The following is a 25,669-nucleotide window of genomic DNA, read 5'->3' on the forward strand; positions in this document are numbered from 1 at the left end:
CACCTGGGATCCGTCATCTCATCGGCTCAGCGGAGACAGATGGGGCTGGGGGCTCAGGGGCTCCACGAGCACCAGTGTGAGTCTCCCCTGACAAGCACCGAGCTGGGGATCCCCCCCCCCCCAGAGCCACGGACCTGGACTGCACTGGCTTCTTCACACCCAGCCCAGGCAGCTTATCTGAGCTGCACTCTAAGTGATTGGTTCCCCTTTGGTCATCTGCTCAGCGACTTGAAACGGCAGAACTAAAGCCCGTTCCTGCAAGGACAGACACTTGACAGGCTACCAATAATGATCTATGTCACAGTCAAATCTTGGCAAGGAAGCCCAAGTGCATAGCAGTGTAGGAAGATCTTGAGATGCGAGGGCTCGGTGTTGACAGGGAGGACAGTGAGCGGCCCACCACACGGGAGAAGGGCAGACTTCCTCCACGCACGCTTCTGAGGGTTTCTCTCCAGAATGTATTCAGTAATCGGAGTGTGTGTTTGGTCCAGCAGTTATGTCCCTGGTTCAGACACGTGCACCCCTCTTCAGAATTCCAGGATTCAAGTCCTGGCTCTCCTTGCGATCCAGCTGCCTGCTAACGCGCACCCTGGAGACAGCAGGAGAAGGATCAGGTACCGGAGTCCCTGCCACCCACATCAGAGACCTAGACCGAGTTCCTGACTCTGCATGCCCAGCCCAGGACACGCGGGCATTTGGGGAATGAACCAGCAAAGAGGACCCCTCTCCTTTGCTCTAAAATAAGTAGATAAATTATTCTAAAAATTTTCAAATGTTGGAGCTGGCATAGCTGCCACTTGTGATGGCAACATCCCATATGGACACCTGTTCATATCCTCGATTCCCCACTGCCGGTCCAGCTCCCTGGATAAAGGCCTGGGGAAGCAGTGGAAGAAGGTCCAAGTGTTGGGGCCCTGCTTCCCAGATGAGGCTCCTGGCTTCAGTCTGGCCCAGCCCTGGCCATCGCGGCCACTTGGGAAGTGAACCAGCAGATGAAAGCTCGTTTGCTTGCTCGCTCGCTCGCTCGCTCTCTCTCGCTCTCTCTCTCAAATAAATAAGTAAATCTTAAAAAAAAAAAATAGGGCTGGCATGTGGCATAGGAGGTAAAGCCACCACCTGCAGTGCCAGCGTTGCATAGGGGCACCAATTCATGTCCCAGCTGCTCCACTTCTGATCCAGCTCCCTGCTAATGCACCTTGGAAAGCAGTGGAAGACGGCCCAAGTGGGAGACCTGGAAGAAGCTCCTGGCCCTTGGCTTCGGCCTGGCCCCAGCCCCAGCCATTATGGCCATCTGGGGAGTGACCCACAGGATGGAAGACCTCCCTCTGCACCCCGCCCCCGATGTGTAACTCTTTCAACATAATAAATAAATCTTTTTTAAAAAAACTTAAATATTGTACTGAGTACATTTTCTGGCTACCTCAGTGCCTGCTGTCCTGTTGGGGTTACAGACACGAACAGTCATGGAAACAGCTGACATTTATTAAGAAGCTGAGATGTGCATGGTCCTACTAAGTGCTTCACATCCAGTAAGACAGATCTGGGACTGCCCAATCAGAAAGGAGGAGCACCAGGGTCCCCATGTGGACCCGCCTGGCTCGAGTCTGTGCTGTTAGGAAGAGAGGGCTGGGGCCCTGCACACAAGGAGACAGACCCAGCGTGGTGCGCAGCAGCATGGCCCCAGCCCTCCTCCCATGGCCTTTGAATTGCCCGTTTGTCAACTCTTCCCCAAAGACACCACCACCAGCTCACACACTAAGGCTAGGAGGTTTTCCTTTTGCTTTGTTTCTAGAGTGCCCTCTAAAAAGCACCTGCTAATGACCTGCTAAGTGCTTTGCACTTTCCCCAGGAAGCGCCAGGTCATGGAAATCTGGGACAGCTTGATGGCTACCTGGAAGTCCTGCCTCAGCCTGCAGACAGCTGATGTCTCAGCCGTGAGTCAGGGCAGGGCACAAGCATCCATGCTGCTACTGCTCGGTGGGAAACAATGAAACCACACCGAAATAAGACTCCTACTGTCAGGACACAAGGTGCCATGCTTAAGCAGGATTCGGCCTCCAAACTCAGGTCCTTGAGTCCCCGAGTCCTGTGCAAATGGCCCTGAGAGGGAGGGAACAGGATCCAAGTACGCTCTCCAGAGGTGGGGGCTCTAGGGTGTGATTACATTGGATGGGTCGCTGGGGTGAGGCCCCATGAGGGAACCCTGGGGGCTTTAAAAGAGACATAGAGGTGCCCGGTGCTGTGGTGCAGCGGGTAAAGCCCTGGCCTGAGGCACTGGGATCCCATATGGGCGCTGGTTTGAGTCCTGGCTGCTCCTCTTCCAATCCAGCTCTCTGCTGTGGCCTGGGAAGGCAGTAGAAGATGGTCCAAGTCCCTGGGCCCCTGCACCTGCAAGGAAAGAAGCTCCTGGCTCCTGGATTCAGATCAGCACAGCACTGGCCATCTGGGGAGTGAACCAGCAGATGGAAGACCTCTCGCTCCGTCTCTACTTCTCTCTGTAACTCTGTCTTTCAAATAAATAAAATAAATCTTAAAAAAATAAAAGAGACGTGGAGATGGACGTGTGTGCTCCGGGCCTCTTGCTGTGCGAGTCTGCCAGGGAGAAAGCCTGCCCCAGAGGAATCAGTGGCCTCTACCCAGTCCTAGACAGAGCCCCCAGCACAGCGAGCTCAGGAAGACCCTCCATCCTTTGCCCACAGCCTCTCACAGGCATCCCGTGTAGCAATGACAAGCTGACCGAGACCCAGTGAGAACAGGCACTCGCTAGGAAGAGTGTGCGTCGGCACAGCTTTCCTGAAAACTGGATTGGAAGTTATTCCACGTCTTCACTAGAATCTATTCCAAGGAGAGTTTCCAGTGCTTATATCTCTTTATGAGAATTGTGTATTTGAAAGGCAGAGTGACAGAGAGAGGTCTTCCATCTGCTCATTCACTCCCCAAGTGGCCTCAACAGCCAGAGCTGGGCCCGGATGAAGCCAGGAGCCAGGAGCTGCATCTGGGTCTCCCTTGTGGGTGCAGGGGCCCGAGCCTTTGGGCCATCACATGCTGCTCTCGCAGGCACATTCGCAGGGAGCTGGAGGGGAAACAGAGCAGCAAGGCTCGAAGCTCTGTTCTGAGACAGAGGCCAGCATCACAGTGGGTGATGGTTAACTCACCACACAACGCCAGCCCCGGTGTTACGCATTTGGACCCAGATACGTGTATCCGTGTGTTCACTGGCCCTTCATAAGAATAATACCATGATATCAAAAATAATTTATAAATATGGAAATCATTAAATGTATCCGGTACATCAACTGCATCGTTAAGGATTCACAGCCACATTGTGAGATCGTTCCCTACACATCTGGAATGATCCGTGAAATCTTAAAGGAGAGAAACAGGATCAAATCAATCCATCGGGAGCCTTCAAAATGTTTCGGGGAAATATGTATTATTAATTATTTTATTTGAGAAGTAAAGCGTGGGGGTAGGGGGAGAGAGCGAGGCAGTGTTCCCGTCTGCTCATTAACTCAGCAAATGTCCCCACACCCCTGGCTGGGGCTGAAGCCAGGAGGTCAGAACTCAGCTCGGGTCTCCCGCGTGGGTTGCAGGAAGCCACTCACTCAAGCCATCACCGCGGCCTCCCGGGCCTGCACTGACCGAAGCTGGAACTGTCTTGTACCTAAGCACACTGCTACTGAACCTCACTTTCCATGAGCTGTTTGAAATGCCATACTATACACCGAGATCTTATGTCAAGACAGATCACTGTGAGGAAAATGGGAGAAAAGTCAGAGCAAGTTATACACACAGGAATATACAAGGCACACAATAGTCAAACGACACAAAAAGTTATGGAAGCAAAAAATAAAAAAAGAAATGAAGTTAAAAGCCAAGGGAGGGGCAGGTGCCGTGGCTCACTTGGTTAATCCTCCGCCTGCGGCACCGGCATCCCATGTGGGCGCCGGGTTCTAGTCCCAGTCGGGCACCGGATTCTGTCCCAGCTGCTCCTCTTCCAGTCCAGCTCTCTGCTGTGGCCCAGGAGGGCAGTGGAGGATGCCCAAGTGCTTGGGCCCTGCACCTGCATGGGAGACCCAGAGGAAGCACCTGGCTCCTGGCTTCGGACCGGCATAGCTCCAGCCATAGTGGCCATTTGTGGGGTGAACCAACGGAAGGAAGACCTTTCTCTCTGTCTCTCTCTCTCTCACTGTCTAACTCTATCTTTCAAATAAAAAAAAAAGCCAACAGAATGTGATATTGAATTAGGTGATGATTTCTTAGATGTCACACCAAGATAACCAGCAGCCAAAAAAAAATTAAAATGAATAACATCAAAACCCTGTGCTCCTAAGGACGCCATCAAGAAAGGGACTGGAAAACACAGAACGGAAGACATTTTTGCAAGGCAAATACAAGAGATGTGCATATCAAATATGTAAGGAACTACTGCAACTCAAAAGTTAAAAAGACATCCAACTTTTTATAAGCAGGCAAAGGAATGGATATTTGTCCAAAGAAGACACAAACGGCCAACACATACATGAAAGACGCTCAACGCGACAGGCTCACTGGGGACCGCAAACCAGAACTACAGTATGACACCACCTCGTACCCACCGGGATGCCACGGCCCGAGCGGCAGGTAGCAGGTGCTGGGGGGAAGTGGAGAAGCAGCCGGTGGCAATGTGGAGTAGCGTGTGGCAGCTCCTCAAACAGTAAGCATAAAGGCCCACCAAGCCCACCCTCAGGTACAGACCCAAGAACAGGTGCACACACGTTCATTCTGGGAACGACTCAACGATCCATCCACTGACGAATGGATATGAGAAATACAGCCACTGTGTCTGCCTCAACTGATGAGCAGACACCATGAAACACATCCGCGTGTCTGCCCCATGGACATAAATGGACGTGAAGGACCGACACAGGCGACCACGTGGCTGACCCTTGGGAACATCATGCCGAGTGAGAGAAGATATCACAAGGCACGATTCCATCTCTATGACAAATCCAGAGCAGGAAAACCCACAGAGACAGAGACAAAACAGTGGCTGGCTGGTCCTGGGGTCTGAGGACCACGGGGCAGAGTGGGGGTGACAGCCAGGTGGTGGGGGGCTGCTCTTTGGCGGGGAGGAAGATGCTCCAGGACGCATTGCCATGATGGCCACACAACTCTGGGGACAGACAGATGCTCCCCGAATCATGGAGTTTTGATTTAGCTGTTTTTTTTTTTTTCTTTCAACTTTACAATGGTGGAAGAGCAATACACACTCTAGAGAAAACACACTTCAGGTTTCGAATCTTGATCTTTTCCTGGACTGGTGATACGACGCCAGGCAGGGGTGGGAAGCAGCCCAAACTCTGCAGGGCACTGCGCTGCCACGCTAGGATGCTCCCGGGGCCAGCAGGATAAAACGTCTTTTCTTATTTACCAGAATTACTTATTTATTTGCGAGGCAGAGTGAGAGAAAGAGAAAGGCAGAGGCAAAGGAGAGAGAGGAGAGTCCCACATGCTGCTTCATCCCCAAAATGGCCACCACAGGTAAAGCCGGGAGCCGGGAACTCCAGCCAGGACTCCCAGGCGAGTGGCAGGAACCCACGCACTTGAGCCACCATCTGCTGCCTCCCAGGGAGCTGGACTGAAAGCAGAGCAGCCGGGACCTGAACCAGCGCTGAGTACAGGGTGCAGGTGACACACGCAGTGGCCCAATCTGCTGTGCGACAAGACGCACCTGATGCATTTTCCTTTTTTTTAGTTTCATAGCAATCGGTGGACTTTACTATTCAAGAACTAAATCCATCGTACACATTAAAAATACAGGAAATTTCATGCAATGCATTTCATAATGTTCATACTGTGATTTGTAGAGTTTCTCTTAATGTTGTATGTATATACCATCTTGTTCACTTGATTAACATATATAAATGTGCATCATTTCAGAATAAAGATAATGTTTTTAAAAAGCAAGCACAGTAACTTATCATCTCCTCCCACTTCATGAAAATTGAAACTTTTTGTGTATAAAGTTAATGTAAGGGAAAAATATTTTCAGGCTCACACTAACCTTAGTAGCTAGGATTAAACATGAGAAATGAAAGATTAAATAATCCTCCTCCAGTGACACTTCTAATAGTGACTGATTCTACCTTTTCAAGTTTAGAAAAAGCTGTAAGAAAATGAGATGCAAATTTATGTAAACATTTAAAAATATTCATGATGTGAGAAATTAAAAGCAAATCAATTATTTCAGAATTAACTAAAATATGATGTAATTTTGAAATAGAAGTAACATTGTTAAAGAAATCACCTGATAGCAAAACAATTTTAATTAATAAAACTAGCCCACCAGTGCCAACTTGTTTTTCCTATGAGAGAAAAACAGAGATCATCTGTTTTGATACAAGTTGTAAAAAAGAAACGCTAGCCAATGAATAAAAAGCCGTTCTACATCACTCAAAAACAGCGTGCAATCCTTTTCATTCAACAGATGTATTTCAAAACTTTGTTCCTTTTAAGATTTAAGAGAAAAATTTTCCCCTTAATTTCAAGTTCATTCATACCAAACGAACATCTGCCAGGTACTCAGGGTCACATAAATGAGAAAGAGTTTTCAAAAAATTCCCTAATTTGACAAGTCCCATGTGCTCCATGGAGCCCTGCTGTGCATGGTGGGAGTGAAGATCACACAACTTCCTCACTGTGTGCAGACACAGCCCCAGCCCCACCAGTCAGATGCCACCTCCAACAGTAACTCCCTATGCTAAGGGACAACAAAGCTGTAAAGATTTACAAGTGAGTGTTCCCAGTACAACATGACAATCATGCTACCAGCACATTAAGTCCATCTAATCCAAATTGCCACGGAGGTCCTTTAAAGCAGTCACACTACTCTGTGAAATATTCAAGAATTACTCCTTCTCCCCAAGAAAAGGTTAAAGCATTAGTCATCTCTACTTTTTAAGCTACTGGAAACGGATTAATGAACATTTAAAAAATAAGAAGAAGAAGGAAAACTCCCTCCAATAAAGACCTGCTGGAGGCAGAAATTCAAAGCCGCACACACTGTTCAAGCTCCATCAACCAGGGAACACAATGGTGCTGATCTGAAGTTAAGGTAATTCTGCTGCATGTAATACTGAAGACACAGACAATGGGCTGGAATTTATCCCTGGATTTCATATTCAAGATCTCCTTACATTAATACCATTGTGATGGTTTTTACTAGTATCTAATTGTTTTAATGAAATAGTCCTTGTTTTCATAATCCAAACAATCTAAAGGCATTATTGTAAAAATCACTGACAAATTCTGTATTCATTTAGTTTGAAATGATACATTCCAAATGGGCAGATTTTATTCTTATTTTCTCAGTTTCCTAATACCACCTTTAGAGAAGCTTCGTGCTTCATTTATAATATTGAGCTCTCACACATTTCAAAGTGATCCATGATGAGTACTGTGGGGAGCAACCCGGACTAGACTAAGTTACTGGAATTAAGACTTATTCTGTGCATCTGCTCTCCCACAATATGGCGCTGGGAGAGGAGAAAACAGCTTCTACGCAGCTGCCTCTTGCCAACTTGAGTGATGACCTCCAGGAGCTGATCCTGCTCCTGATTGGAGGAGAGCAGCATGCTCGGCGTGTGGGTAGCAGAGTTGGGATTGGCGGAGGAGGACTATAAAGGAGGAGAGAGACAACATGCACCAGGAACATCTAAGGGGAACATCTATCTGAAGGAACACCTGTGCAGCCCCCGAGAGAGCCGGCCGGTGGTGTGCCGCTCCCCCGCGGAAGTGGGGAATGTGGCAGGGGGAACCGCCCTTCCACGGAGGTGGAAGGGTCGGTAGCCAACCCGGGAAGAACCAGCAGCAAACCCGGGGAGGGCCGAGCAGACGAAAGAACAGCGCAGGGTCCTGTGTCGTTCCTCCACGAAGACGGGGAGCGACAAGTACGCGTTCATCAAGTGTTGTTTAGTGTGGCTAAAAGACTTCTCAGTTACCCGAGTGCAGTTTACAGACTTGTGATGCTATTAAATTTAGCAACTCATGAAAATGAAATTTTTTGATGCTTCTCGAAGTTCAACTGAGCTAGCAAAAATAATTTGAATGATACAAGAATCCACATCTTTTATGTATAGATTGCTTAGGTCCAAATAGAAGCAACAGATAGAAGTAACAGATCCTTAGACTCTGCCAAAATGACTCCAATGTAACACACACACATATGAGAGAGAGAGAGAATTATTGTATAGACTTCAATACTATTAGTCAGTAAGACTTGAAATGGATACAGCTTCAAGAAGACATTGGAGATCAGAATTTTTCCACCCAAGTCCTAAACTTCAAGGAAAGCATACTTGACGACATTTCCTCCATATTACTTATGTAATGGCATAGTATATTTCTGCATGGCATAGTATATTTCTGAAAAAGCAATAGACATATTAAGAAAACAGACACTATTTCTGAATTTTGTTAGCAACAAGAAGGCACCACGGATTTGAGGTTGTCCTGTCATCACTGAGAGCTGATTTTGAGTTGTTTATTTCAGCCTTTTCTTATTAGACTTTTTTCTGAGTAATGTCACTTAAGACCATTATTGTGGCTTACGGACCACAAACAAGACACATTCATAGTAGTATTTCATCACAGATAGATCATCCACAGGATACGTTGACAAGACAGATTCTTACAACACCTCTACTTGGGATCCATATTGTGGAATGACGTTCTTTATATCCTTGTAGCTCAATTCTATGGAAAGTTCATTTGCCAGATTTTCAAAGTGGTGCAAAAGAGGCCCTAGATTTATCCAAATTCCACCTGGCTTGAGTATTTTCCATATTGTATCAATATAATCAATTACATTGTGAGCTGCATCTATGAAGAATCAGGTAGCAATACAGTCCCAGTACTGCATTCTGAACAAATCTCCTACAGTCACAGAAAAGTTAGAACCCGGAGGAAGACTGGGCGGGAGGGGGAGTCAACATCAGGGAAGAAGATGGGTCGAATCTGATCAGCCGATCTCCGGTTATCGCTAAACTGATGGATCCAGGGATAACGTTTGTACTGATTAATTGCAGAGCATCTGTTGAGTACAAAGTTGGAAGAAAAGAGCTTAAACGCTCCATTCATTTCCCCGACAAGCATAACCTAGCACAGCTGTTTCTGCCCAGTCCAGCACCAGGTACCAGAATAGTTGCGTTAGGAGGGTCCCATCTCTCTTTGGGAAAATTTTTTAAAATTTCTTTAATGATGGGCTGGTAGCAGGCACCCTTTTCTGCTTTCCCACCCGAAACATTTCCAACTTGGGGTGTTTTCAACTCACAGTAAGCTTCTCAGGATGTAAACCTGCTCTAAGCTATATAAGAAAACCAAGGAACTGTGTCCTTTAGATGAGTGAATGGTATGGAATGGCAATTTTATCTCAGTGGAGCAGAGTTTGTGAAGTCCACGGGGGCAATAACAACTATTTTCAGTACTTCATCTGTGAACTCTGTAGAGAGCTCCTACTATGGTGTGTGCTAAGTACAATGACAAATACACAAATAACCATCTGGTGTTCAATGCACGTGAATTAACTCTAGCCCACACTAGCGACATTCCTTGCATATGCACCCTAATTAAACAAACTATGAACTCTGCTCACCACATGACAAAGAACACGGAAGGGCCACGGCTACTGCTTTCTCCCCGGCTTTTAGTCACCAGTCACCTGTCACTTCATCACCTAATACCCATGCCTACCAAATCACATCTTTGTAGGTACTTCAAATGGTCGTACAGAAAAACTCCGTGTCCAGCTCATATTTCAAACTGAAGTTTTCAGCAATATTTTAGTCCTCCATTGCACGTCCTGGACAGTGCACGACACAGCATCCTCTCAGGATGCCTCTGAGTCTGTTTGCTGCTTACCTCCCCACCCAGCCACGGCCAAGGTCTTGCCATTCTCTTCTGTGGCATCTGGTCTTCAAGTTCCACCCACTCACTGGGCCCTGCCTTCACCATCACACACTTAGAGTAGCACAACCATTCCCTAAGTCCCGCCTCCAAATCAGCCACCCCCTCCAATTCTTATCCCTGATTTGCTGAAGGATTAGCTTAAAAAAAAGTTCATGTATTTCACTTATTTGAAAGGCAGAAAGGGACAAAGAGAGCTCTCCTATCTACTGGTTCACTTCTTAAACACCTGTAATAGCCAGGGATGGGCTATGCCAAAGCTGGACGCTGGGCCAGCTGAAGCTGGGAGCCTGGAACTCCGGCCAGGTCTCCCATGTAGGTGGCAAGGATCCAGTACATCAGTAGGAACCTGCATCAGAAGCAGAGGAGCCAGAACTCAATTGAGGCATCTGATGTGGGATGTGGGCTGAACCAGTGCACCAAATACCTACCCTGCAAATGTCTGTACTTTTTAAAGATTTGTCTGAAAGAGTTACATACACACACACAGAGAGAGAGAGAGAGAGAGAGCGCTCTCCATCTGTTGGTTCACTCTCAAAATGGCCACACTGACCAGAACTGGGTTTATCCAAAGCCAGGAGCCAGCAGCTTCTTCTGGGTCTCCTACAAGGGCGCAGGGGTCCACGCACTTGGACCATCTTCCACTGCTTTCCTAGGCATATCAGCAGGGAGCTGGATTGGAAGTGGAGCAGCCAGGACTGAAACCAGTGCCCATATGGGACAGTGGCACTGCAGGCTGCAGCCTAACCTGCTATGTCACAGTGCTGGCCACTCAAATGCCTTTTTAAAAAAGTTTAAAATATACCTAACCAACAGAAAATCATGTTAGAAAGAACAAACACATCTCAGCACAACGTTAACTTGTGCTGTGTGTTTTCCCTTATTGGGACTGGGGCATTTCAGACAACGCTGAGTGTCCACTGGCTCCCTCCCCTCCCATCCCAGACAACATTATGAAATGGATGGTTGGGCATGTGATCCCAGTTCATATACTAGACACACACACACTGTATACACAACAATCACACACAGCAAGGCTGTGTTCTGTGTTTGAGAACTTGATCATTAAAGCACAATATGAATATTTGCAAAGTGAACATGACCTTGTCACCGACTCACAGATCAAGACACACAATACTGCAGCACCTCAGAAACACCCCCATCAGGCTATGCACATGTCCACCACTGTAGATCAGTCGCGTCTGTGCTTGACTGCTGTATGAAATCCATCATCCATCTGCATGAACTGTGTATCCACTTTCTCTCTTTTGCACCTGACTTTTTTCACTCCACATTATGTCTGGAAGTTCCAGTTGCTTCTCCACATCCCCAGCGCTTGGCATCACATTTTCTTAAGCTGTTCTGTTCAGTATATTTCATTGCAGTTTTAATGTCATTTCCCTAATAATACTGGACACAATTTTGTATACTTAATGAATATCTTGGTTCCCTTTTAGGAAATGCCTATTCAAGTCTTTTGCCCAACTATTATTGGATTTTCTTTTTTTTCTTATTGATTTGTAGAACTTCTTTATATATTTTAGATTTTATACACTCAAGTGATAGCTGTATCACAAACATCTCACACAAAACTTTTGGTTCTCTTAATGGTGAGACTGAAGGGAAGTTCTTAATTTTAATGGTCTAGTCAATCCATCTTTTCTGGTAGTATTTTCCTGGGGGTGTGGGGGTGTGTTCTGTTTAAGGGCATTTTTCTATCTCATCAAGATGTTTTTTCCAGGGTCATCTTTAAGAAATTTATTTTTTATATATATATATTTTTTGACAGGCAGAGTGGACTGAGAGAGACAGAGAGAAAGGTCTTCCTTTTGCCGTTGGTTCACCCTCCAATGGCCGCCGCGGCCGGCACACTGCAGCTGGCGCGCTGCGGCCAGTGTATCGCGCTGATCCGAAGGCAGAAGCCAGGTACTTTTCCTGGTCTCCCATGGGGTGCAGGGACCAAGGACTTGGGCCATCCTCCACTGCACTCCCGGGCCACAGTAGAGAGCTGGCCTGGAAGAGGGGCAACCGGGACAGAATCCAGCGCCCCAACCGGGACTAGAACCCGGTGTGCCGGTGCCACAAGGCGGAGGATTAGCCTATTGAGCCACAGGGCTGGCCTGTATTTATTTTGAAAGGCAGAGTTACAGAGAGGTCAAGAGGTCAAGCGGTCAAGAGACAGAGAGAGAGGTCTTCCATCTGCTGGCTCACTCCCCAAATGGCCTCAATGGTCAAAGCTGGGCCAATCCAAAACCAGGAGCCAGGAGCTTCTTCTGGGTCTCCCACATGGGTGCAGGGGCCCAAGGACTTGGGCCATCTTCCACTGCTTTCCCAGGTCCCTGGGAAAGAGAGCTGGATCGGAAGTGGAGCAACCAGGACCTGAACCAGCGCCCATATGGGATGCCGGCACTGCTGGCAGCAGCTTCACCTGCTACTCCACAGCGCCGGCCCCTGAAGTTTTATTTTTATACCATATTAATCTATGGCTGACTTGGAGTTCATCTTGGAATCTGGCATGCGTGGGAGTCTAAGTGCAATCTTCCACAAAGACTGGTGCATCCTGCCCGGGAGGTACTGCAGTGGCACCCGGCTGTGCCCCAGGTAACTGGATGTGCAGAGTCGGCTTCTTAGCTCTGACTACTGCACCGAATGTCTGCCTTCCTCACCCCAACACACTCACACTTCCCGCAACTCTACAAAAAGGTTGATTTCAGGCAGCACAAACCCTCCGGCTTCATTCTTAGACGGTCTTGGATATCCTGTCCATTTCCACCTTCATATAAATTTTGAAATCAATGGATCCATTTCTATAAAAATACTGAGATTTTTATGTGGATGTCATTGACTGTCATGTTGGGAAGGTCTCACTTCTGTGCAGTGCTGAGTCTCCGAACCCACCGGCTTCGCGCGTCTCTCAGATGCATCTGTTTGACGTATTCACAACTTTTCCGTTTAAAAATGGGTGTAACTCTAATTTATAGACTACCGATGCAGCTGCATCCCTGACCTATGGTTTGTCTCCTCTTCTTCTGCCCTTTGGGCGTCCTAACACACGTCAGCTGGATCCCTCTGATTGTTCTGTCACGTCTAGTTCTGCTTTGTTGGGTCTCCTAAGTCTCTCTTTGTCACTCTATTCCCACCATGCTCTGTATTTTTGGAATGTGGGCTCATTTGCTATGGTTCTCTTGGGAAGAGCAGCAATGGAAGGGTTGTGTGTCTAGGCCAGAGGCACAGCTGTTCCAGGACAGTTTCGTGTGAATTTCTCAACAGAGCAGAGTGGGGCAGCAGGCAGCAGGTAGATCCTACACATCTGCAGGGCAGGAGCCTGGATCCCAGTTTCTCTCTGGCGACGTTTTTCCCTGTGGCCCCAGAGCCACAGCAGCCTCCTCGCCAGCTCTCTGGGCAGCGCGTGGTCTCAGCAGCCGTTTCTAACTCCTTGTTTGGCGCGCGTAGCTCAGACCTGAGAGCGTGACCTGAGCTGCCTGCTGTGACGCACTGCATCTCACGCCTCTCTGCTTTGGGAAACCGTATTGAGGGGTAGCTTCTCAGCCCCCTTCCCGTTTCTGGTCATGACGTTCCGGGTCCTTCATCCAGGGTGTGGGCCTTTCCAAATCCACGAGTCTTGCACTTGGGCAAACACAAAATAGGGTTTGAAAGCACATGACCCTGGCCACCAAGCCACCAAAATGAACACAAGCCAAACAGAAGCGCGAAAGCACACACCCAAAGGGCCAGAGGGGCCCTGCGTCGCCAGCAGTTGCCCCTGCTGGAGTTGTTGAACTTGGTACAAGGTCCCTGTCCTGTGTAGAAAGTGTTTTCAAAGGCTGGTGTTGTGGGGCAATGGGTAAAGCCACCACCTGCAGTGCCGGTATCCCCTATGGGTGCAGGTTCAAGTCCCGGCTGCTCCACTTCCAATTCAGCTCTCTGCTATGGCCTGGGAAAGCTGAAGAAGATCGCCCAAGTACTTGGACCCCTGCGTCTGTGTGGGAAACCTGGAAGAAGCTCCTGGCTCCTGGTTTCAGAGCAGCCCAGCTCCAGCCTATGCAGCCATCTGGGGAGTGAACCAGCAGGTGGAAGACCTCTTTCTCTGTCTCTCCCTGTCTGCAGCCCTACCTCTCAAATAAATAAATAAAATCGAAAAAAAAAAAAAAAGAGCCGGCGCCGTGGCTCAATAGGCTAATCCTCCACCTTGCGGCGCCGGCACACCGGGTTCTAGTCCCGGTCGGGGTGCCGGATTCTGTCCCGGTAGCCCCTCTTCCAGGCCAGCTCTCTGCTGTGGCCAGGGAGTGCAGTGGAGGATGGCCCAGGTGCTTGGGCCCTGCACCCCATGGGAGACCAGGAGAAGCACCTGGCTCCTGGCTCCTGCCATCGGATCAGCGCGGTGCGCCGGCTGCAGCGGCGGCCATTGGAGGGTGAACCAACGGCAAAGGAAGACCTTTCTCTCTCTGTCTCTCTCTCTCACTGTCCACTCTGCCTATCAAAAAAAAACAAACAAACAAACAAACAAACAAAAAAAACACGAAAATGCTTTCCTGTTCACTAAGTCTTGCAGCTTCTCCCTCTGCTCTGCGGCTCACTAGACAGCCTGCTGAGGGCCCAGCTGTGACACTGTGTGTGCTTCTTAGAGCAAGGAAATATCACTCACAGTGCCCCGGACAAACCCTAGCCACGCTGGGCTGAGCTGCTGTGGGTGTGGTGGGACACTGCAGAACTGAAGGGGTTAAAAACAAAAGCACCCTGGGAACCAAAGAAATTGTGCTCACGAAGCTGTATTTATATAACACGCAGCCAGCGAATCAGTAACTTGAAAAAGTACAATGAAAGCCAAAAAGGAGTTGATTGCAATCTTCAACGAGTAGGCAAACAAGCAAAAGCAGCATTGCAAATTCAACTCCCTCAGAAGGGTGAAGACAGTTGGTGCAACCCTAAAAGCACACAACGAGGCTGGCAAAAATTCACCACCCCTGGAAAGACACCACAGAGGAAAGGAAGAGAAACGGCCACGTGAGCACCAAGAGTGACCCCCCAAGTCCCACCCAGATGTTTGCTCTGAAGATCCTGTTCGTTCACTACCTAATTGAGGGGAATGCAAAATGGCATCCCACCGCGCACAACACAAGGACGGTGAGCGTAAAAATAGAAAGCCATCAGCAAGGTAAACGGACTTGCAGTAATCAGGGCAGGATGGGAAGGAATGAAAAATCACTCCTGAATCTCTACCTAAAAATAAAGCCGAGTCAAGGTCAACAGGACCCCTCACGCCTTCTCATTCATTGCTTATGTCTTCCTTAGTCTGCACAAGTTTATCCATGCCTTCGAATCTGCACTTAGATGTCATTTCCACCTGGGAGAATACCGTCCCATAACAACGGAGTACACTTAGCACTCAAAGAGCACGCCTTTCGACAAGCCTTCCCTTCTCCCGACATGCACACACTCGCACGCACACACACACTCGCACACACGTGCACATGCCCCTCATTCAACTCTCCGGCATCCCTGGGCTAAATGTCTAAGAAATTCCCCAGCCGGGAGTTCCACACGATCAGGTGATAGGAGACCTTAACTGGAAACACCTGCCTTCGCTCTCGTCGTCTTGGCCCTATCTGAAGTTCACACTGAGACTCCGTATGACACAGGACACCGTGTAGCCTGACCTGCTGTCCCTCTACAGGCTCTCCCTCATCTGCCTTCCTGTCCACACGCTCCATATACAAGCCTGCTGGCATAAGGCACGCACACCACCCACGCCACTCACATGGTCTGTAGGTCCCACACCACAGATACTCAAATATTCCAGACACTGGCACGGTGGGTATCATCTAAGCCTGCACAGCTCTCACATGCACTGAAGACTAACTCAGAGCACAGTTCAGGCTGAAAGGGCGCTCAGAGCACCCACGTGCACTGGGCGCAGGCGCACAGCCTCTGTTTACAAAGTGCAGAGGAGGTAGAATGCTGCCGGGGACACCCACGCCCCAGGTCAGAGTGCCTGGTTCATGTCCCGCTCTGCCTCTGATTCCAGCTTCCTGCTAGTGTGCGTCCTGAGAGCGAACAGGAAAGGTTCCTGGACGTGGGACTCTGCCCCCCACGAGGAAGAGCCGGGCTGAGTTCCTGGCTCCCGGCCTTGGCTGGGTCCACGCCGGTTGTTGCAGCCTCTGGGGCGTGAATCAGCACATGGGTGATTTCTACGTGCCTCTGCTCTCTGACTTTCGGCTTTCTTTTTTTTTTTAGTACTTATTTTATTTCTTTGAATAGGAGAGAGAGAGAGAGAGAGAGAGAAAATCTTTCATCCAGTGCTTCACTCAACAAATGGCCACAATAGCTGGGGTTGGTACAGGTCAAAGCCAGGAGCCAGGAACCCTGTCTAAGTCTCCCATGTGGGTGGCAGGAGCCCAAGTATTTGAGACATTCTCTGCTTCCTTCCCAAGCACACTAGCAGGGAGCTGGATCGGAAGTGGAACAGCTGGGACTCGAACTGGCACCATATGGGATGCTGATGTTGCAAGCGGCAGCGTAACCTGCTGTGCCACACTGCCTCTGCCCCCTGCCGCCTTTCCAACAAACAGATAAAAATATAAAACGATTCTCCAAGTGCAAGACCAACATTTGTTCATGATCCATAAAGCAGTAAGGGTGGATCTAGACAGGGAAAGGTTACTTAACACACATCCTACCTGAAATTGTTTTAAAACGGAAAAAGGTGACACTGCAAACAGAGGGAGCTGCCTGGGCGGGGTTTCCCCAGCAGGAGACTCTGACTCACTGCTGAGTGCCTTGGGAGCAGAGCCTCACGCAGGGCAGAGGGACAGGGCCATGGAAAGAACGGGCTGCCATCCATTCGCTAAAGAGGCCTGGGAGTGGGGGGGCTGGGAAGCAGCCTTCCAGAGCCATCCCAGAGGGAAGCGCAGGAGAAGGTGCCGGCACCCTGTGTGGACCAGTCCTGGGACGTGGGTCATCCCTGGGGTGCAGGGGAGCACTGACACCCTGTATGGACCAGTCCTGGGACGTGGGTCATCCCTGGGGTACAGGGCGAGTGCTGGCACCCTGTGTGGACCAGTCCTGGGATGTGGGTCAACTGGCACCCTGTGTGGACCAGTCCTGGGACGTGGGTCATCCCTGGGGTGCAGGGCGAGTGCTGGCACCTTGTATGGACCTGTCTTGGGACGTGGGTCATCCCTGGGGTGCAGGGCGAGTGCTGGCACCCAGTGTGGACAAGTCCGGGGACATGGGTCATCCCTGGGGTGCAGGGCGAGCACTGGCACCCTGTGTGGACCAGTCCTGGGACATGGGTCATCCTTGGGGGTGCAGGGGAGCACTGACACCCTGTATGGACCAGTCCTGGGACATGGGTCATCCTTGGGGGTGCAGGAGAGCACTGGCACCCTGTGTGGGCCAGTCCTGGGACGTGGGTCATCCCTGGGGGTGCAGGGGAACACTGACACCCTGTCTGGCCCAGTCCTGGGACGTGGGTCATCCCTGGGGGTGCAGGGGAGCACTGACACCCTGTGTCGACCAGTCCTGGGACGTGGGTCATCCCTGGGGGTGCAGGTTGAGTGCTGGCACCCTGTCTGGGCCAGTCCTGGGACATGGGTCATCCCTGGAGGTGCAGGGGAGTCGTGATACCTTTTTCTGGTGGGCTCAGCTCGCATCATCAGCACTGGAGGTTCCCAGCAGCCAGGAAACGTGGGTCTGAGGCATGAGGGGGCCTGGTGGCTCCCTCGGCATTGCTGCAGGGGATTTGGGAATCTACCAGTCACTACCCCACACCACGGAGCTCCCACATCCTATCAGACATCCTGTGCCTTTAAACTCCAGGGCTATGTCCTCTGACGACGGCTTCTCAGCTGGCGAACCAGCTCCAGCCCAGCTCCTCCCTGTGGACAGCGACCTCCCCATCACAGGGAGGAGAAAAGTGACCGGGAGAAAATGCCCACACACGTCTCTGGGAGGAGAGTGGGCTTCAGCTCCTCCACCCGCACAACCGGGATACGACCCCAGCGCCGGCAGCACGGGGCGTGCACAGTAAACTCCCCCATCCAGGCAGCAGTCTTCAAAGAGCACCTGCCATGCCCATGCCGGGAGCTCTGAGCAGCCTCGTCATTTCTGGAAGCTTCTGTGAGGCCAGGGTTGCCTCCTGGTCCTAAGGCTTACTCACCAACCTCACCAACCACATCAAGGGACAGAAGCAGGAGCCGGTGCAGTCTCCTAACAGCTCAGCTTCCCATGACGGGACGGCTTCCCACTGCCTTGCCTGTCACTGAGAAGGAAAGTTAGCTTTCTCCTCCATACGTTTTTTTTTGTTTGTTTGTTTGTTTTTTGTTTTTTGTTTTTGACAGGCAGAGTGGACAGTGAGAGAGAGAGACAGAGAGAAAGGTCTTCCTTTGCCGTTGGTTCACCCTCCAATGGCCGCCGCAGCTGGCGCACCACACTGATCTGAAGCCAGGAGCCAGGTGCTTCTCCTGGTCTCCCATGGGGTGCAGGGCCCAAGCACTTGGGCCATCCTCCACTGCACTCCCTGGCCACAGCAGAGAGCTGGCCTGGAAGAGGAGCAACCAGGACAGAATCCGGTGCCCCGACCGGGACTAGAACCCAGTGTGCTGGCGCCGCAAGGTGGAGGATTAGCCTATTGAGCCGTGGCGCCGGCCTCCATACAGGGTTTTACTGTCAGGAGGCACAGCTCCAGTCAAAAATGGCATTGCAACTAAGGGCAGCCTTAGGTGAACTGTTCTAGCTTTCAGATGGTCTCCAACCTTGAACTGCTCAGACATAACAATTCCAGGCAAGAACAGGGCAAGCCGCTGAGGCACCTGGGAGACGTTTTCCCGGAGTGAACCCCAGAGGGGCTGCCGGAGCTGGGAGCTGCTTTATGAGCATGGTTCCATGGCCACACTGGACTACTTGAACACTCTTCCATGGCTGGAATGATTGCGTGAACCCTGGGCTGCCAATCTCCTCCTCCCACGTGTTGGAGCAGAAGGAGAATGGTTTTGTACAGGGATTTCCTGGCCAGCTGCTCAGGGGTTGGGGGGGCGGCGAGAGTGAACACCCACTTGGCAATTGTCACCCTCCCCCTCCCCCACCTCAGCTGTCTGGACAAGCTACCCCGCAGGTCTACACCCCGGGTTCCATGGTCAGCGACGGTGTCCAGCTCTTGCCTTCCTGCCATTCAAATTTCAAGTGACCGCCCCTCATGCGACCTTCAGAGAGAAGCCGTGGGAGTGAAGAACTCCTTAATATCATCTTGTAGGGACAAGGAAGCTGGCACGGACTGCCCAGCGCCGAGGAGCTGGACGCCCTCTGGGGTCCACGCCAGCGAGGACACAGGGATGCATTTCACGTCTTCAACCCACCTGCAGCCTTCTCGCGTTCTCCCCACGTCCTCTCCTGGGCCTCCACCGCCTCTGATGTCTACTCACTCACTGTTACTGTCATTTGGGTGGTGTTATGACACACCTCGAGTCTGGAGAGAAGTCGTGACCTCCACACACGCAGAGAAACAAATCCACACGCCGAAGACCCCCGTCTGGTTCTCTATCGCGCTTCTCTGCCTGTGCGATGGGGCTTTCCCTCCTGTTTCAATGCATTTTGGCAGAGTGGACAGTGAGAGAGACAGACAGAGAGAAAGGTCTTCCTTTGCCGTTGGTTCACCCTCCAATGGCCGCCGCGGCCGGCGCGCTGCGGCCGGTGCACCGCGCTGATCCGATGGCAGGAGCCAGGAGCCAGGTGCTTTTCCTGGTCTCCCATGCGGTGCAGGGCCCAAGCACCTGGGCCATCCTCCACTGCACTCCCTGGCCACAGCAGAGAGCTGGCCTGGAAGAGGGGCAACCGGGACAGAATCCGGCGCCCCGACCGGGACTAGAACCCGGTGTGCTGGCGCCGCAGGCAGAGGATTAGCCTAGTGAGCCGCGGCGCCGGCCTCAATGCATTCTGATCTATTGTTGTGCTAACAGGAGAGACTGGGGTGAGGGACTGAGGGGCAGGAAACAGATGGAAAGCAATCAAGCGATGTCTGAGATGCCCACTGGTGATCATTTTCAAAGCCAACAAAATCACACTCAGAAAAACACTCCGCAGGCAAAACAAAGGAATCCTTCCGAGTTAATCTTGTTTGTGCCCCACCAAGGGCTGAGGATCCTGACCCTCAGGCAGCGGGGACCCTACCCTCTCTGCTGCTGCCTTTCCGAACAGGAGGGTTCCTCAACGTGTTAAGTCTGACATTCCGGAGAGGCTGTTCCTTGGCCTTTTCACTGCAGCCGTGAGTGGCAGCTGTCAGTTTCCCCTAACAGAACATTTCTCTTATCCACAGCCCCAGCGGGGAGTTATCTCGGATTCTCTCCAAAGAATCAGAAGTTAATTACAGGTCCTAATTCAAATCTTCAGCAAAGAAAAAAAAAAAAGCCACGTGTAGCTCCAGTGTTTACCCCCTCTCCCCAGATGCGGTCTGCTTTCTTCACACTTTGCGACTAACAGCCGGCTCTGCGATGTCCAAACATCTCAGGGAGCCTGGAAGCCACAGGCGGAAGCCGCGTAGCAGCCACAATAGCTGAGCCTCACATCTGTGTTGTATTCACAGTTGGCGAAGTGCTTCCATCAACAGGAGCCCAGATCAGCCCCGTGAATACTGATTGCCAAGTCTGCACCCGGGCTCCTTGACCAGGGGGGCTGCTGCTGCCACTGCCCCCCTCCCCACAGCCACACGTGCAGACCGTGGGCCCCAGCACCTCCGACGGGAGCCAGGGTCCTTGCGGAGGTGAGCAAGAGGCAAAGGGAGTCCCCAGGGTGGGCCCTGTTCCAACAGTGACTGACTGGTGGCTTTAAGGGAAGGAGAAGTGTGCAGACAGACAAGACGGACAGATGCCACAGAAAGGCATGGGCAGAGCCCAGGGGGACGCAGCCATGAGCCAAGGTGCACCCAAGTCCATCACTGACCCTCGGGAGCTGGGGGAGAGGAGTGGAACTGACGTCTTCCTCAACCCAAAGAAGGAACAGAGCCTCCAGATACGGCCTTGAGCGCAGGTGCGAAGTTCCATCAGGCCCCAGGCTCCCAGCCATCCTGCCTTGGCTCAACTCACTGAATGGAGGGAGTAGCACAGCCGGGCCCCACAGGATTCTAACCCTCAGCCCCCGAGCTAATTTGCTCCTCCAATAGATCACACCTTAGTGGCCACTGCTGCCTTGAGGGCTTCTACTGGGGGAACCCCAGGCTGGGGCAGGAAGCAACCATCACCTGTAGGCGGCTCACACAGAGCACCCTGTCGATGCTTCGGGGGGCTGGACACCCGGCTTCCGCTCGCCCATGTCCTAAGGCCCATGGTGCCCTGTTCTGGATCTCAGATCCTTTTGCAGAGCAGCACAAGCTGGTCAGGCTGGATCTCAGTCTCACCACCTGCTCACGGACCACCAGGCCGAAACAGCGAGGGGCCGTGTGAGCCTCGGTGCCCGCACGCGTCCGAGGCTTGCAGGTCCTTTAAGGTTTGCCCAGGGCAGCTCGCGCTTCCTCCTTGCGTCCCTGAAAATCCCAAAGCGCCCTCCCTGAGCAGGGGCTGGTCCTGGAGACAGCAGTCTGCTGCCCACCCCCTGCTGATAGACTAAACTTTCCCTTACCCTCAACCCTCATCCTCCTTGGGGCCAGTGTTGTGGCTCAGCAGGTTAAGCCACCACCTGGCACACCCACATCCCATATGGGAGCCCCAGTTTGAATCCTGGCTGCTCTGCTTCCAATCCAGCCCCCTGCTAATGCTCCTGGGAAGGCAGCAGAAGACGGCCCACTGCACCCACATGGGAAACTCGGAAGAAGCTCCTGGCTCCCGGCTTTGGTCTGGCCCTGCCCCTGCCATTGCAGCCACTTGGGGAGTGAACCTGCGGATGGAAGATTGGTATCTCTCTCTATCACTCTGCTTTTCAAATAAATAACACTTAAAAAGATTTAATTGAAGCAAAGAACTAGGAGAGTCTCCCAAGTGGGTGGCAGGGGCCTAAGCACTTGGGCCATCTTCCACGGCTCTCCCAGGCCACAAGCAGAGAGCTGGACTGGAAGAGAAGCAGCCAGGACACGAACGGGTGCCCATATAGGACGCCAGCAGCACAGGCAGAGGCTTAGCCCACTGCACCACAGCACCGGCCCCCACCAATGCTCTTCTGCAGGAATGCACACCTGGACCCCACTGCGGTGCCACAGAACTGGAGCCACGCACGCATTCCCTGGAATCTGCCGGATGAACCGCGTGGCCGTGTGCGGGCTGCTGAATCTCTCATCAATCCTGGATCCTTAATGAAGCAGAAGTGACTGCATCCCACAGTGAGCAGGAAGTGGACCACAGAGACCATGCGTGTAAGTGTGCAGTACACACTTCCTGTCGTCACTCGGGGTCGGAGTTCTTCCGTCCCAGTCTCTCAGGTGATAACACCTTCAAGTCTACTCCTATCACTCCACAGGAAGGAAATACAGCTGGGATAGTCCAGACACCTGCCCCCATAGCCAATATTAGCATTAAAATATATGTTTTAGAGGCGTTTGGCACAGCAGTGAAACATCACTTGGGACACCCAACATCCCAGATCCGGGCTCCTGAGTTCAAGTTCCGGCTCCACTCTCAATCCCAGCTTCCTGCCAATGCACACCTGGGGAGGCAGCAGGTGGCGGCTCCAGTGCTTGGGTTCCAGCCGCCCTTGTGGGAGACCCAGATGGAGTGCTGAGCTCCTGGCTTTGGCCTGGCCCAGCTCTGGCTGTTGCAGGCATTTGGGGACTGAACCAGGAAATGGAAGATCTTTCTCTGCCTGTACGTTTCTGTGTGTGTGTATGTGTGTGTTCCTATCTCTCAAATAAATAATAAAATGAAATAAGCATTATACAGAGTGCTGAGCCTGTTGTACCTGAAGCAGTTTGTCCCACCAAGGAAGGGATCCTGTGTGAGGCCCTGTGCACCCCATGTAATCCTGGGAGCATCTGGCTGGAGCCCATGACCCCTAGCCACCCCACCCTCTGAGAAATCAGGGCGGCGAGAGAGCCTAAGGCTGGCAGCCTCTGAGGAACACAGAGCTGGAAGCTCATCACATGGACAACCAGGGAAGCTGAGGCTGGAAAGACAAAGCCACACAAGGCTGGAGGGAGGGCTGGAGAAGGCGCTTGGAGCCAGGCACCCCGGCTCTGTAGCCCCACGCACCCCTGACACTCCACTGTCCCGTGGGAACTGCGGCTGCCATCAGCGTAGCAGGTGGGTAACCAGACAACTCTGCTCCAGGTTTCCTCTGGACACCGCCCATATGGGCACCAGAACGGAGCCCTCCCAGGCTGTAAGGGGACCATGCGCTTCCTCAGTAAGTGGTGGCAGTGGGGGAGACCAGGGCTGAATGAGGAGGAACCAAGGACACAATCCCAGGGAGTGCATTGAGCGGGGCTGTGCTTACAGAAACGGAGGGCGGCTGGGCTGGCCCAGGGGAGGTGGGCGCTACACACAGGCCCGGGGGCACTGAGGCCCAGAGCAGCCAGGACCAAGGCCCTGGGGCCTCCCTGACCTCCCCACAAGGGCTCCGGGGTGCCACAGCTGGGGATGAGGAAGGCGGAGTGCACACAGCTCATCAAAGGGCAGGTGGCCTGACACAGGTGCTAAAAACCACACAAGTGATACAGCAGTGCCCACCTCAGCCAATAGAAAAAGCTGTTACGTGTTTATCACCAATGCAACTCATGTTTTCCAGATGCATTTAAAGATGTGTGAGGGACCCCTGGTTCCCAGGTCAAGGTAATTTCTAAAAATTAATGGATTTTATTTATTTGAAAGGCAGAGAGAGAGAGAAATGAGTGCTCCCATCTGCTGGTTCACTCCTGAAATGCCCTCAACGACCAGGGCTGGGCCAGGCCAGAGCCAGGAGCCAGGAGCTCCATCTGGGTCTCCGGGGATGGTGGCAGGGCTGTCACCTGCTGCTTCCCACGGTGCACATCAGCAGGATGCTGGATCAGAAGCAGAGACAGGATCTGAACCCAGCCCTCCCACAGGGGATCCCAGGCAACGTCTTGACTTCTGTCAAGCGCCCACTACCATGGAGAGCACGCACCCATCTGTGTCACCATCGTCACAGAGTTAGGTCTACTCCGCATGGCACAAATCAGCTATTCCGTATTTATTTCAGGAGACGGAAAATTGAGCTCTGGAATCTGACAGGATGAAGAGCAAATCTTGTATTATACATGAAATGATTCAGAGTTGTTCACAGATAGCCAATCCTCCCCAAAATAGATAACCGCAATTTTGTCAGCTAAATGAAAACATTAACAACAGCTTTTTTCTGCTTTTGTAAGCAAAAGCTTGCGGGGGGTGGGGAGGAACGTGTTCCTTACTGAACACTTGAGTTTTGCTTTGTTCTCTGTGATCAGAGACAGGTGCAGGAGAGAACCTGCCGGGCCAGCCTCCTTCTCATCAACCGCCCTCAAGGTCCAAGCGATACATGGATGGTTTGCATCCCCACCCCCAAAACATCCATTTTGTGTTAGGGTATCCTCCCCCCAAAAAAAGAGTTCTGCACCTTCTGATCAGTGAGTGAAGTCAGCCAGAAACAAGCACCTCTGGGTGCCGGCCCTGTGGCGTAGCAGGTAAAGCCACCGCCTGCAGTGCTGGCATCCCATAGGGGCACTGGTCCTAGTCCTGGCTGCTCCACTTCCCATGCAGCTCTCTGCTATGGCCTGGGAAAGCAGTGGAAAGTGGCCCCTGCACCCATGTGGGAGACCTGGAAGAAGCTCCTGGATCCTGGCTTTGGATCTGCTCAGCACCGGCCGTTGCAGCCAGAGTGAACCAGAAGATGGAAGACCTCTCTCTCTCTCTCTCTCTCTGCCTCTCCTCTCTCTCTTGTAACTTTGACTTTCAAATAAATAAGTAAATCTTTAGAGAAAAAAGAAGGAAGGAGGGAGGGAAAGAAAGGAGGGAGGGAAGGAAAGGAGGGAGGGAGAGAGGAAGGAAGAGACCTTGCAGAGAGAAGTCTGGACCAGCACCCACTTAGAAGAGCAGACAGGTGAGCACCCTGGGCAAGTTGGTCCCAGGACTTTGTTCCACACACCAACAGCTCACTAGCGAGTTAGGAAGTAAAGGTTAAGGCAGTCTAGACATGTGGCCGTCTTTACCATGGCTAAAGGAGATTGTTACCTCTGAAGACTGCAAGTCCCTTAACAAGCAAAGATTTACAGTAATAGTCAAACACCTCTGATGATGACTATGAGAATTAACTTCACCTCACTTGACCCATGGGGAGCTGAGACCAACTGAAAATCCCTCCTTGGCTTTTAAGTGCATTTACTGACAGATGTGCCCACAGCTGGAGGTGTGCTGCGTGCCTGTCCCTGGCTGGCTGGGTGGCAGGTCAGAGGGAGGCAGCCATGACAGCAGCAGCCACAGGGACCAGACACCAACCAGAGTGGCAGGCACTTCTGCAAAGACGTTTCACCTGCAAAAGGGTGCAGCCAGATTCAGGGGGCGCACTGCTGGCCAGGGCATTGCCCCCTCGCCACGCGGGTGCTCGGCACAAATGCATCTCACAGCACTAAGCCTCCCCTGGACGGCTGGATTCTCCCTAGAAGCCGTGCGCACCGTCCACGAAGCACCAGCCCCGGAACTGCAGGATGCAAGAGAGGTGGCGCACCCTCTAGCGTGCTGGCTTGCGAAGAGAAAACATACCCTATCCCGATGACCCCAGAAGTCACACTTCCTATTGAAATCACTCCCAGGGCGTT

The 25,669-nt window shown here is 51.7% G+C and overlaps 1 protein-coding gene and 1 pseudogene across 3 annotated transcripts in view; both read right to left on the reverse strand.

Moving 5' to 3' along the window:
• KIAA1217 (KIAA1217 ortholog) overlaps positions 1-25,669 on the reverse strand; it is a 657,029-nt gene that overhangs the window by 570,429 nt on the left and 60,931 nt on the right. The gene's annotated exons all lie outside the window — the stretch shown is intronic.
• The window catches only part of LOC149122845 (protein-L-histidine N-pros-methyltransferase CARNMT1 pseudogene), a 78,441-nt pseudogene continuing 61,350 nt past the window's right edge, over positions 8,579-25,669 (reverse strand).

This window comes from Oryctolagus cuniculus, chromosome 13 (assembly GCF_051225735.1).
Source record: "Oryctolagus cuniculus isolate XC-2025 breed Fujian yellow rabbit chromosome 13, ASM5122573v1, whole genome shotgun sequence".
NCBI classification, from domain to species: Eukaryota; Metazoa; Chordata; class Mammalia; order Lagomorpha; family Leporidae; genus Oryctolagus; species Oryctolagus cuniculus.